Source organism: Zingiber officinale, chromosome 4A, assembly GCF_018446385.1.
Source record: "Zingiber officinale cultivar Zhangliang chromosome 4A, Zo_v1.1, whole genome shotgun sequence".
In the NCBI taxonomy this organism is placed as follows: domain Eukaryota; kingdom Viridiplantae; phylum Streptophyta; class Magnoliopsida; order Zingiberales; family Zingiberaceae; genus Zingiber; species Zingiber officinale.
The window spans coordinates 54,890,712-54,902,910 of NC_055992.1; the positions used below are offsets into that span (position 1 = coordinate 54,890,712).

At 38.1% G+C, this 12,199-nt stretch overlaps 1 pseudogene; it reads left to right on the forward strand.

Moving 5' to 3' along the window:
- Positions 1-10,003: 10,003 nt before the first annotated feature.
- LOC121972399 overlaps positions 10,004-12,199 on the forward strand; it is a 28,510-nt pseudogene continuing 26,314 nt past the window's right edge.

Genomic DNA, 12,199 nt, shown 5'->3' on the forward strand with positions numbered 1-12,199 from the left:
TTTCGATGTCAAATGTATTGCAACATCAGCATCAGGACTTACCAACAGCCTATGATATAATGAACAATCTCAAGGAACTCTTCGGACATCATAATCGGGCTGCTAGGCAAGAGGCAATGAGAAAACTGATGACAACCACCATGATTGAGGGGACTCCCGTGAGGGATCATATTCTCAAGATGATGGCTTACTTAAACGAAATACAAGTTCTTGGAGGGGAAATTGATGGGGAAACCCAGGTCGGTATCATCCTCCAAACGCCGCCCAAAAGTTTTGAGCATTTTCGCCTGAACTATAATATGAATAAAAGGATGTATTCATTGGCGGAACTTCTGACAGAAATTCAGGCAACCGAAGGGTTGTTTCATCAACATTCTCAAATTCACTATGCTGAAAATGGTTCTACTTCTAAGCCGAAAGGCAAGAAGAAGAAGAAACAAAATGGCTCAACAAAGAAGGTGAATAAACCTCAAGGTGCAGGACAAAAAGTTGGAATAAAGAAGCCGAAGGGCAAGTGCTTTATTTGCAAGCAGACTGGACATTGGAAGGCGGACTGTCCTTATAGGAAACAGAACAATAAAGATATATCTCATACTCTAGTTGTTGAAACATGTTTAGCGGTATTATCTACCAGCACCTGGTGTGTAGATATGGGAGCCACTAATCATGTCTGCAATTCCTTGCAGGGGTTCCAGGAAACCCGACGACCATCTGAAGGAGAGATTACCGTCCACATGGGCAATGCTACTAAGGTGGCGGCTGTTATAGTGGGAGATGTCTACTTATCTTTTAATAGGAATAGAAATTTGGTTTTAAGAAATTGTCTTTATGTACCCAGTTTTAGAAAGAATTTAATTTCAGTTTCTAAACTATTTTTGGATGGATATTCAGTTTCCTTTAGTAATGATGTAGTTATTAAGAGAAATAAAGTGATTATCTGTTCTGGTGCATTAGTTGGCAATTTGTATACTTTAAATCTAATTTCTCCCACAAAGCATAATATGGAAATTAATAACACATCTTCTAACTCAAATAAGAGAAAAGAACCTTCGGAAATGAACCAAGCATATCTTTGGCATCTAAGGCTTGGTCATATTAACTTAAGTAGGATTCAAAGGCTTATAGTCAATGGACTCTTGGGTTCATTAGAGTTGAAAAATTTTCCAACTTGTGAATCTTGCTTGGAAGGTAAAATGACCAAGAGACCTTTTAAAGCCAAGGGGTATAGAGCCAAAGAAGTGTTAGAATTGGTTCATTCTGATTTGTGTGGTCCTATGTCTATCCAGGCAAGAGGTGTTTTTGAATATTTTGTCTCTTTTATAGACGATTATTCAAGATACGGATACATTTACCTAATGCGCCGCAAGTCCGAGTGTTTTGATAAGTTCAAAGAGTACAAGGCTGATGTGGAGAAATGACTGGGTAAAAGTATCAAGACACTACGGTCTGATCGTGGTGGCGAATACCTCTTAGGAGAGTTTAGGAATTACTTATCAGAGGCCGGGATTCAATCCCAATTGTCCGCATCTGGTACACCCCAACAGAATGGTGTGGCAGAACGAAGGAATAGGACTCTTATGGAGATGGTTAGATCGATGATGAGTTATTCAGAATTACCAAATTCGTTTTGGGGATACGCTCTGGAAACGGCGGTACATTCGAACTTAGTACCTTAAATCGTTTCTTCTACTCCCGGAATTGTGGAATGGGTGAAAGCCAGTCTAAGACATTTTAATTTGGGGTAGTCAACACATGTCTTTGAAACCAGGATCTGATAAGTTAGAATCTCGTCTGAAGTTCCGTATTGTGGGATATCGGAGGAGCGAAAGGTGGTTTATTTTATAGTCCTAAAGACGAGAAGGTCATTGTTAGCAATGCCTAGTTTTTAGAAGACTATATAATGGATCACAAGCCGATGAGTAAAATTGTTCTAGAAGAACTTAGAGAGGACACGTCTACTTGAGTACCAAGACAAGATGAAGTACCACAAGAGACTGCAACACGTGTCACACATGATACACAACCACAGACGATGCCTCGTCATAGTGGGAGGATTGTAAGGCAACTGATAGATTCATATTTTTGGGAGAGTCTTGGACTTGATCCGGGTAAACATGAACCCGATCCCCGAACATATAATGAAGCACTCCAAGATATAAATGCAGCGTCTTGGTAAAGGCAATGAATTACGAAATAGAGTCTATGTACTCTAATAAGGTCTGGGAGTGTAGAACCACCCGATGGTGTAAAAGCCGTTGGATGCAAGTGGATCTACAAAGGAAAAGAGGGATGACGGGAAGGTAGAAACCTTCAAAGCTAGGCTTGTTGCGAAAGGTACACTCAGAAAGAGGAATCGATTATGAGGAGACCTTTTCCAGTAGTTATGCTTAAGTCTATCCGGATACTCTTATCCATTCGCTCATATGGATTATGAGATTTAGCAAATGGATGTCAACGACTTTCCTTAATGGAAGTCTTGAAGAGAACATCCAAATGAAGCAACGGAAGGTTCATTGAAAAGACAAAGAGCATCTAGTGTCTGAGCTCAATCGGTCCATTTATGAGCGAAGCTTGAGGTCTTAGAACATCCGGTTTAATGAAGTAATCCAGTCATATGGATTTATTCAGTGTCCGGATGAGTCTTGTGTATACAAGAAGTGTAACGGAAACGTGGTGGCATTTCTTGTACTATATGTAGATGATATTTTGTTAATTGGCAACAATGTCAAGGTATTATCGGACGTAAGGGTTTGGTTGTCCAAACATTTTGATATGAAGGACTTAGGAGAATGTGCACACATCCTTGGGATCAAAGTTATAAGAGATCGCAAGAAAAGAATGTTGTGTCTGTCCCAAGCTTCATATATAGATACAATCCTTGCTCATTTTAGCATGCAGGATTCCAAGAAAGGTTTCTTACCTTTCAGGCATGGAGTAGCTCTATCTAAAGAGATGTCTCCGAAGACATCAAAGGAGATAGAGGACATGAAAGCAGTTCCTTATGCTTCGGCTGTAGGAAGCCAAATGTATGATCTGATATCGAGACTTGATATCATTTCTTTGTGGGCATGGTTAGCAGATATCAGAGTAACCCTGGACAAGGACATTGGACTGCGGTAAAGCATATATTAAAGTACCTGAGAAGGACTAGAGATTATATGCTACTTTACCAAGCAGACGATTTGCTCCCTGTGGGTTACATGGATTCAGATTTCCAATCAGATAGGGACAACAGTAAGTCTATATCAGGCTATGTGTTTACTTTAGGAGGTGGAGCCATTGCATGGAGGAGTGTTAAGCAGAAATGCATTTCGGACTCAACCATGGAAGCTGAGTATGTAGCAGCCCCTGAGGCGGCTAAAGAAGCAGTATGGATCAGGAACTTTCTAATGGACTTAGATGTGATTCTTGGTTTGCCCAAAATCATCACAATTTATTGTGATAATAGCGGTGCAGTTGCAAACTCGAAGGAACCACGAGCCCATAAGGCAAGTAAACATATAGAGCGCAAGTACCACCTGATACGAGACATCGTCAAGTGAGCAGAAGTTGTCGTCGCCACGATAGCGTCAGCAGATAACCTGGCAGATCCTTTCACTAAGGCTGTCACGCCCCAAAGGAGTCCCTGTCTGAAGAAATTTCGGCAACATCTCCCCTGTACGGGTGACAATCTGAAGCATTTCTACATAAAAAATATACATCAGCCACATTCGGCTAGAATATATACACAACCACGCAGTTTATATCATCAATCCACTCGGCTGAAACAAAATAAATACAACCACGCAGTTTAATAAGCCTACACGACTGAACGTAAACACACAGCAGCGGAAGACATAAAACGATACGAACATAAAAATAACAATAACACTAACAAAAATACCTGTCATCACAGACTTGACCCAAAATTCACCTCGACTTATTGAAAAACAAAATACACAAAATCAATATACCACTCCAAAAGATAACAAAACCAAAATGAAAACTATCCTCGAGTGTGACGTAGGATCCAGGACTGGCAGTCGACATCTTTCCAAGCATCCATGACTCATCTATCGGTTACCTGGTGAAAGAAAACCATTTTGTGGGGTGGTGAGTATTGGAACTCAGCGGGTAAGGAAGGGATAGTGCATGAACATAACCAACCAATAAAGAATACTCAAAAGGAATACAGTCTCATAAGAGAATAGCAGATACAAAAATAAAACCATGATAAAGGTTCATACCAGGAACCATATCCTAGGCTAGATATAGAAAGTCAGAAATGGTACTAATCTGCTACAGTACTGCTCATAACTACAGAGGTAATGGGTAAGGTATATAAACATTTCCAATTAATAAACCAAGGTTTAACCACCTACAATGGCGTATCTCAACATAAGACGTATCGGTAAGTGAACAACGAAGAAACAATGGCGTAAACATATCACGTGAAGTAAGTAAGCAATAACAACATAAGTAAGCGGGAATAAAGCACGCATAATAACAGTATGCGGATGGTCACCGCCCCCTCTCGCACCGACCCTGTATGGTGAGAGGCGGATCGATAACAACCACCCAGGCCGCCACTCCGCGGTGGCCGGATGAGCAGTCTTGAGTAGCTAACTAGCTACTGTGAAGGGTCCCTGTTGCTCGTACTCGACTACCACTCACACGGTGGTGTGTGCACGGACAAGTCGACTCAGCTACCACTTTCTCGGTGGCGGGGATGCGGCGTGCATGCAATGACATGATCGAACAATGCAATGATCATCCTATATATATAAGCGAAGCGGGTATACTCGTGAAGCGGCGTACTCGATATAAATCGTAAATAAATAACAGTCAAAGCATACAAACATGGTATCTAGTATCTACTACCGATCATGGACAACAAAAGAGACTGTATAGATATAGAAATGAATTTCTCAAAGATTGCGTGGAAGTATCAAGCGCAGGAAAAATAAGAGTGGAGTCAAGGTAAAATAGTTTCTTATCCAAAATAGTTCATGCACCAATATCAAGGCACTAAAAGAAACAAAGCAAGAAGTACCCGCCTTAAATGTAGATTGTATCAGAATAAATCCCTCATTGTGATGTCGTCTCGAATCACAAACCTGCAATCCCGTAATGTGCAGCTTAGTTAATCAGGCTTACAATATTTAGCTAAACCCCAAGATCCAACCAAAAGGGAAAACCCAAGTCTAAATGATCCCTAATTATCCTAATTATGATTAACTTCAATTAATCTAATTCAGGGATCAAATTAGGATTAACCTCATTTAATCCTTCTTATTGACTAGATTAGGTTCATTGATTAATTAACCCTAATCATCTCATGACCGAATTAGATTAGCTTATCCCTAACATTCCACACCCAATTTGGATTTACCTTCAAGCACGAATCAAGGAAATATGTACCCAAATCCAATTGCACCGTCGTCCATCCATAACCGAAGAAGCTTGCTCCCGAAAAATGGTGGCCGGAACTAGGTAGAGTTGCTAGTCTCTAAATCAGGTACCCTTGATCAGCTACACCCTAGCTGCCCCCTCTCTGACAGTGGACCCCCGACAGCACACATCCAGCGGTGGCCAAGGGAAGAAGAAGATGGCGCATAAGTGCCGACAATGGAGAGACAACAGGGGTCGGCGGCGCTAGCTCGACAAAGAAGAAACAGAGAAGAAAGGAAAGATTCGGCGATGCGGCTGTGGGCAACGCAGATGAAGCTTCGGTGAGGCGTCGACATCGGGGAGCGTCCGTGCGGAGATGGCCGAGGGAGGAAGTCGGCAGTCCGGCAGAGGAAATGCTTCGGCGCAGAGAGGAGAGGAACGAGGGTGGAGAAGGGGTCGGCGATGAGGAGATGGCTAGGGCTTGGTGATGCTGCGGTGACGCGAGGAGGAAGTCGGCGACGGGTGAGGGAGGAAGAGAAGGGAAACGGCGTGCTAGGGCACGCGGGGAAAAAAAACAAATAAAGGAAAAGGAAGAAAAAAAAAAAAGAAAATAAACTTTTCCTCGCTTAAATAAGATAGTTTAAACAGACTTTTTCCTAGCCCCATATTTATCCCCTTAACCTACATCATACGAACTCCAATTAAATCTCAGAAAATTTCTAAAAATTTCTGAAAAATCCAATAAGATTATTTGTCAAATAATATTATTATTTAATTATTATTTTGTTCGGTATTTTACAAAGGCCCTTCCGGCGAAAGCTTTTGATCGGCATGTGGAGGGGATGAGAATCAGATGTATGGCAACAGATATGGCAGCTTAGACTTTTAGTATAAGTGGGAGATTGTTGTAGTGTATACTTAAAAGTTTAGCTTTTGTACACATTTATTTTGAAATAAAGAATCACATTGGTCAAATGTTTACATTTATTTGTTAAATGTAATTGTTTAATTAATTTATAAAGTAGATAACATGGAGTGTGGAGTCACACTTAGAAGATCATGTTGTCGGTTCTCTATAAATTATAAACAGTTGCTCACGACTAAGATGGAAAGGAACAAACCATCAGAATAAACGTAATGTAATTAAGTATTAGTTTATCTTGACTAATAAATTACACTGACACACTTTAAGTGTATTGAGTAGGATCATTTAGGTAAGTTCTTTTTGTACTGACTTAGTAAAAGAACTAGACCTTAGTTATTATGGAAGTGTGTGCTCTTAATCCTAATATAATAACAAGCATGTATATTTAATATTTATTTCTTTGACTTATCAAAGGGTGAGGTTTAGCTCGATAAATCAATATGCCCGATAAGTTGGGAAATGATATTACTTATAGTATGTGTTGTTGATTATAGAAGGAATCTGTGTCCTAGTTATCTAGGTTGAGAATGTCCCCAAGAGGAGCTCATAAGGATTGTCATGTTAAACCCTGCAGGTGGACCTAGTCCAACATGACAATAAAGTTGAGTGGTACTACTCTTGGAGCTAGATATTAATTAAATGAGTTGTTAGTAACTCACTTAATTAGTGGACATTCGTAATCTTAAACACAGGGAGACTAACACACTCATGATAAGAAGGAGCCCATAATGTAATTTGGGATTGGTGCAGTAGTGCGGTAATAACTCTCTAGTGGAATGAGTTATTATCGATGAACTTGAGTTGTGTGTTCGGGGCGAGCACGGGATACTCAAGCTCATCGGAAGGCCAAAATCAATTTCTCCTCTAGGTCCCTGTTGTAGCCTCAATAAAGCCTCAAGTCCATCCAAAGAAAAGCTTATCTTGGTGTCCAAGAAGGGGCCGGTTCATTGCTTGGTGACCAAGCAATGGCCGACCACATATTCTCTAGAAATGGCCGGCCCTTGCCTTGGGCAAGGGGGCCGGCCGCGATATTTAAATTAGGAAGATTATTTTTGAATTTTTAAATTTCCTCAGATATTTATAATTTGTAAAAAGAGAGATTTTAAAAATTTATAAAATTTTTCTAATTTAAATTAGGCCACAAGGTTTTAAAAGAGAGTTGTAAAATTTATAAAACTTTCTTTTAAAAAGAAATATTATTAGAGATGTTTTAAATTTTAAAACATGGTTTTAAATTTTAAAACTTTCCTTTTAATATCCACATTAGAAAAAAAAAGAGTTTGTAAAATTTTATTAGAAGTTTTCTTCTTTTAAAATTTTATAAAAAATTTTTCTTTCTTTTCTTTTTAATAAGTGGCCGGCCACCTTGCTTGGTGCCCAAGCAAGGGGCCGGTCAAATAATTAAACATCAACAAATAATTTTTTAATTAATAAATCAATCTAGGATTGATTAATTAAAAGGAAAGAAAAAGAAAAAGAAAAGGAAATAGGATGAGTCTAATTTTTTATAAAACTCTTTCCATAATTTTCCGTTGGAAAACTAATATAAAAAGGGGGGAAGGGGAGGCCTTGAATAACATAACAATTGATATTGTGTTGTTGGAGATCATCAAGTGGCCGACCCCTCTCCCTCTCTTCCTTTTGCTCTCTTTTGCTTCTTTGTGGTGGTGGTGGCCGAATTCTAGAGAAGGAGGAGAAGCTTTCCGGGTGGTGTTCGTCTTGGAGGATCGTCGCCCACACGACTTCCAAGAGGAGGCGAGAGATACGACAGAAGATCTCGAGGTTTTTAGCATACAAGGAAGAGGTATAACTAGTATTTAATTTCCGCATCATACTAGTTAATTTTTCTTTGTATAAATATCAAATACAAGAGGCATTCGATTCTTGTTTTTCGAATTTAATTTTGATGTTGTGTTCTTTTCTTTTTTCCTTGTGATTTGATTGTTCCTTTTGGTTAACCTAGAGTTATATAAGGAAATTAAATATTAACTTTCCTTAAAAGGCTTTGTCTAGTGGTGGTTGCTCCCATATCCAAGAAGGCCAAGTGTCTCGCCATGCAGTACTGTAAGCCAATTTTGGAAACTAATATTTAATTGAATTTATAACTTAGGTGATTTGGATCAAACGTGTTAAGTTCCGTAGGAGATCCAAATCTAAACCTAAAAGAACATATAAGTTAAACTTGGAATCAAACGTGTTAAGTTCTGCAGGAGATACAAGTTTAACTTAAAAGAACACATGGTAGCTAGGAAAGGTTCAGATCACGTACAAAATTTTTGTACAGTGGAGCCATTGGGTTTTCCGAGTAGCAACCAACAATGAGGACGTCAACCAATGAGTAGGCTCGGGGCATTGGAGGCACAACCCGAAGACCTTTTTAGTTTATATTTTCACATAATTTAATAGTTTATTTGTTTGTAAATAAATTCTAGAATTGATAACAAGAATTTAGTATTTTCCTTCATGTTGACAGTGTAATTTTAAGTGTTATATATATGAATTATAATAAAACAAAAATGTAAAAAAAAAAAACTAGGGACATTTCAGTTGGTATCAGAGCAAAAGTTCTTGATAGAGTTGTGCCTACTGCCAGTTCCGTGAAACTCACGGAGTCAAGCCTCAAGTCTCTAAGTTTAAATGCTTTATATCATACGTGCATAAGAAAAGAAATGTTTGGTAAAATGTTAAGTTAGAGGTTTAATGTAGTAAGTAGATGAGATTTTAAACTTCAATTAATTACGTAGTGGTTTAACCATTATAGCTATGCCTCGGAAGCGTTACAACCACAGGAATGACATCACTACAACAAAAATGTTAAAAGACAACATCATAAAGACAACGATTTTAGAATGAACTATTGTTAGTTTGGTAAAAGACAACGGTTTTTGACAAAACCATTGTCTGTGAGCTCCACCAAAAAATAAAAGACAACAGTTTTGCAAAAACCGTTGTCGTTGAGCGACTTTTTGTAAAATCAACAATACCTTTTACAACGATTTTCTAAAACCGTTGTCTTTAAGCGCTTTTTTAGGGGTCAAAGACAACAGTTTTAAAAAATCGTTGTCTTTGACTTTATATTTTCATTGTTTTTCCCTTCGTCGTTTTTGTTGTAGCAATGTTTTGCTTCCCTCTCTCTGAAAATTTTTTGGCGCCGTGTTTTCCCCCCTTAACCTTCCCGAACCCTAAACCCCTCTCCTCATACGATCTTTTCCTCCCTTAGCCTTCCTACCGAAAAACGTCTCTGGTGAAGGAGTCACCGGTGAACCCTCACCCAAGGAGAAGGAGAAGAATAATCCCTAAACTGTTGTTTGCTCTAAGCTTTCCTTTCATTTTCCGGCTTTCCTAGCACGGTCATATTGGTTGACTCCATCTTTTACCTAGTTTTTGTGTTATCGATCTATTTTATATTCTCATGCAATTCAATAGAGAGTTTTAATTTACCATTGTAGCTCATGGGCCAATTTTCTACCTCATCAGGTGAAGAATGCCTTTTGTACTAGTTTTAATTTACCATGATGTTCTCTTCTCCGAGGTCGATTCGCGTGCGAAGGAGCGTTTCCAGTTTCCTGACATCCGATCCTCGTGCTCGCTCCTTTCCCTTGGGAAAGACCTCTTCTTTTGCCTCCATAAAGATCGATGGGATAAGGAATTCGCTAATTTGCAGGCGGGGTAACTGAACATTGCTTTGCTCCGCTTCTAGCTGCAGTGATGGATTCTTCCCCAAAGTCGACAATGACCTCTGCAGCAGCAGACGTAGATGTCTGCACGCTGGATTGGATGCCTGTATATGTCAAGGAATTGATTGCCGGAGGTGCTGCTGGAGCATTTTCGAAGACGTATGTGGCATCACTAGAGCGGGTCAAGATTCTAATGCAGGTTTGTTGAACAAGCCCTTTGTTATTGCTATCTTTTGTTGACAACATCGACTGGTATATGTGAAGGAATGACTTGATTGATTTTTCACCAAACCATCGAGCATATTCTTGTAATTTCAATCTGATACTCACGCTTGGGTCGATGTAAGGGGTGGGTCCGTGGTTGGTTATGTATAGTTATTTGAGTTTTATTTTTCTCTTTCATTTTCAAATTTCATAGAAAAGAGAATGATTTTGTATTATATTTTTTTTTACCAATGAAAACTTGTTGCTTGTTTATCTTGTTATTATTTTCCCCCTTTTTTACTGAAGCAACGCAAGTTAAATAACATATAACTGTATTGGTTCCAGAATAGACATTTAATCAACTAATGATTGCATTGAATTGTATTGGTACCGAAATAGACATTCACTCAACCAATTATTTGGTGATGGTTGATTAACACTTTGTGGTGGAATATTTATTCCCCTAATTGTAGGTGATCTGCTAGTGTTTTTTTCTCAGATTTTCTTGTTTTGCAATATTGGATTTCTATAATCTGTTTTTAAAACAATATGCTAATAATTATGTGTTCCTGCATGCGGATATGAATATGTGGACTTACCAAAGAATGACTTGATTTGTTTTTAATTTACCATGATAGCTCATGGGCCTTCTGAATGCCTTTTGTACTAGTGGGAAGCTGGAACTAGAATTGATGTACAAAGTCCAGATCCAGTGCTACGAGGATGCCAAACTGATGAAGTTATTCCCTGACATTATTAGGTCCCTTTATGAGCAGGACGTGCTCGCCGAAGATTCCATTCTCCTTTGGTTCCGAAAGGGTTCAAACCCAAAGGGCAAGTGCATTACTAACTCATCTTCCCTTCATCTATTTGGATGTAAATGATGCTTATGAGACTGGATGTGTTTTTTTCTTCTGCCAATGTAATTCGTTCTAGTATGTGAATTTCGTTCTAGTCATTTATTGTTGACATTATGGATTACATAATTATGGATTTGTTTGTTGCATTTTGATAATTGCAAAAATACATTTTTAGGGAATGTCTTCTTTTGAGACAATCGTTTTTTGAAAACAATCCTAAAAATTTTATTGACATTGGTGGTGGAGTCATAGGATGCGGAGGTTTTCCTTGTAATTTGAGGACTTCACAAGGAGGCCTTTCTTTGATTATTGGTAAGAACTTACAATGTCTCTACACTTCTGCTATTTGCTTTTTCTTGCATTGTCATTCAATCACTTTATTGTTTTAAAATATTATTATCTTTCTTATTTGTTGAATATAGATGTCTCTACTACTATGATTGTGTGTCCTAGACCAGTGGTTGATTTTCAACTTGCAAATCAAAATATCAATGATGCATACCAACTGGACTGGAACAAGGTGATTAAGAATTTGTTCTTTAGCACTAGTGGTTACATCATGGCATGCTATTATTTCCTAAGAAAAAATGTGTACTAGTTTATTATGTCACAAGATTGTTGAAGAATACTCTCTAGCTTGATTGATTGGGTGTTTATATATATATATATATATATATATATATATATATATATATATATATATATATATATTTTTTTTTTTTTGATGCATGTATAAGAGCATTGATTGCCATTTATTCAGAAGGAAAAGGTGAATGGCAAGTTCTTACAAGTATCAAATGTCAAGTCATATTTATTCTTTTCCCTTTTAACAAAAAATGTGTTTATATATACAAGGTGAAGCTTCTCTATTAACATAATGCTTTTACAGGAGTTTATTGGAAACTTTTACTGTCATGTTCCAAGAGTAAATAGTTTCATTCTCCAGTTAATTAGAATTACCTTAGTTCAAAGATAGATTTTTTTTTTTCAAATTTCCTCTCATACAAATGACAAATTTCTTCTATGTAGAGTCAACTATTCTTGCATATGTTATGTCACAGTCGAATCGTCAACACAACTATGGATTAGATCTCCTCCTTTTATCTGTTGATGAAGGCATTCAGGTTATAGAGATGATTCACTGGAAAATGTTAAAAGAAATG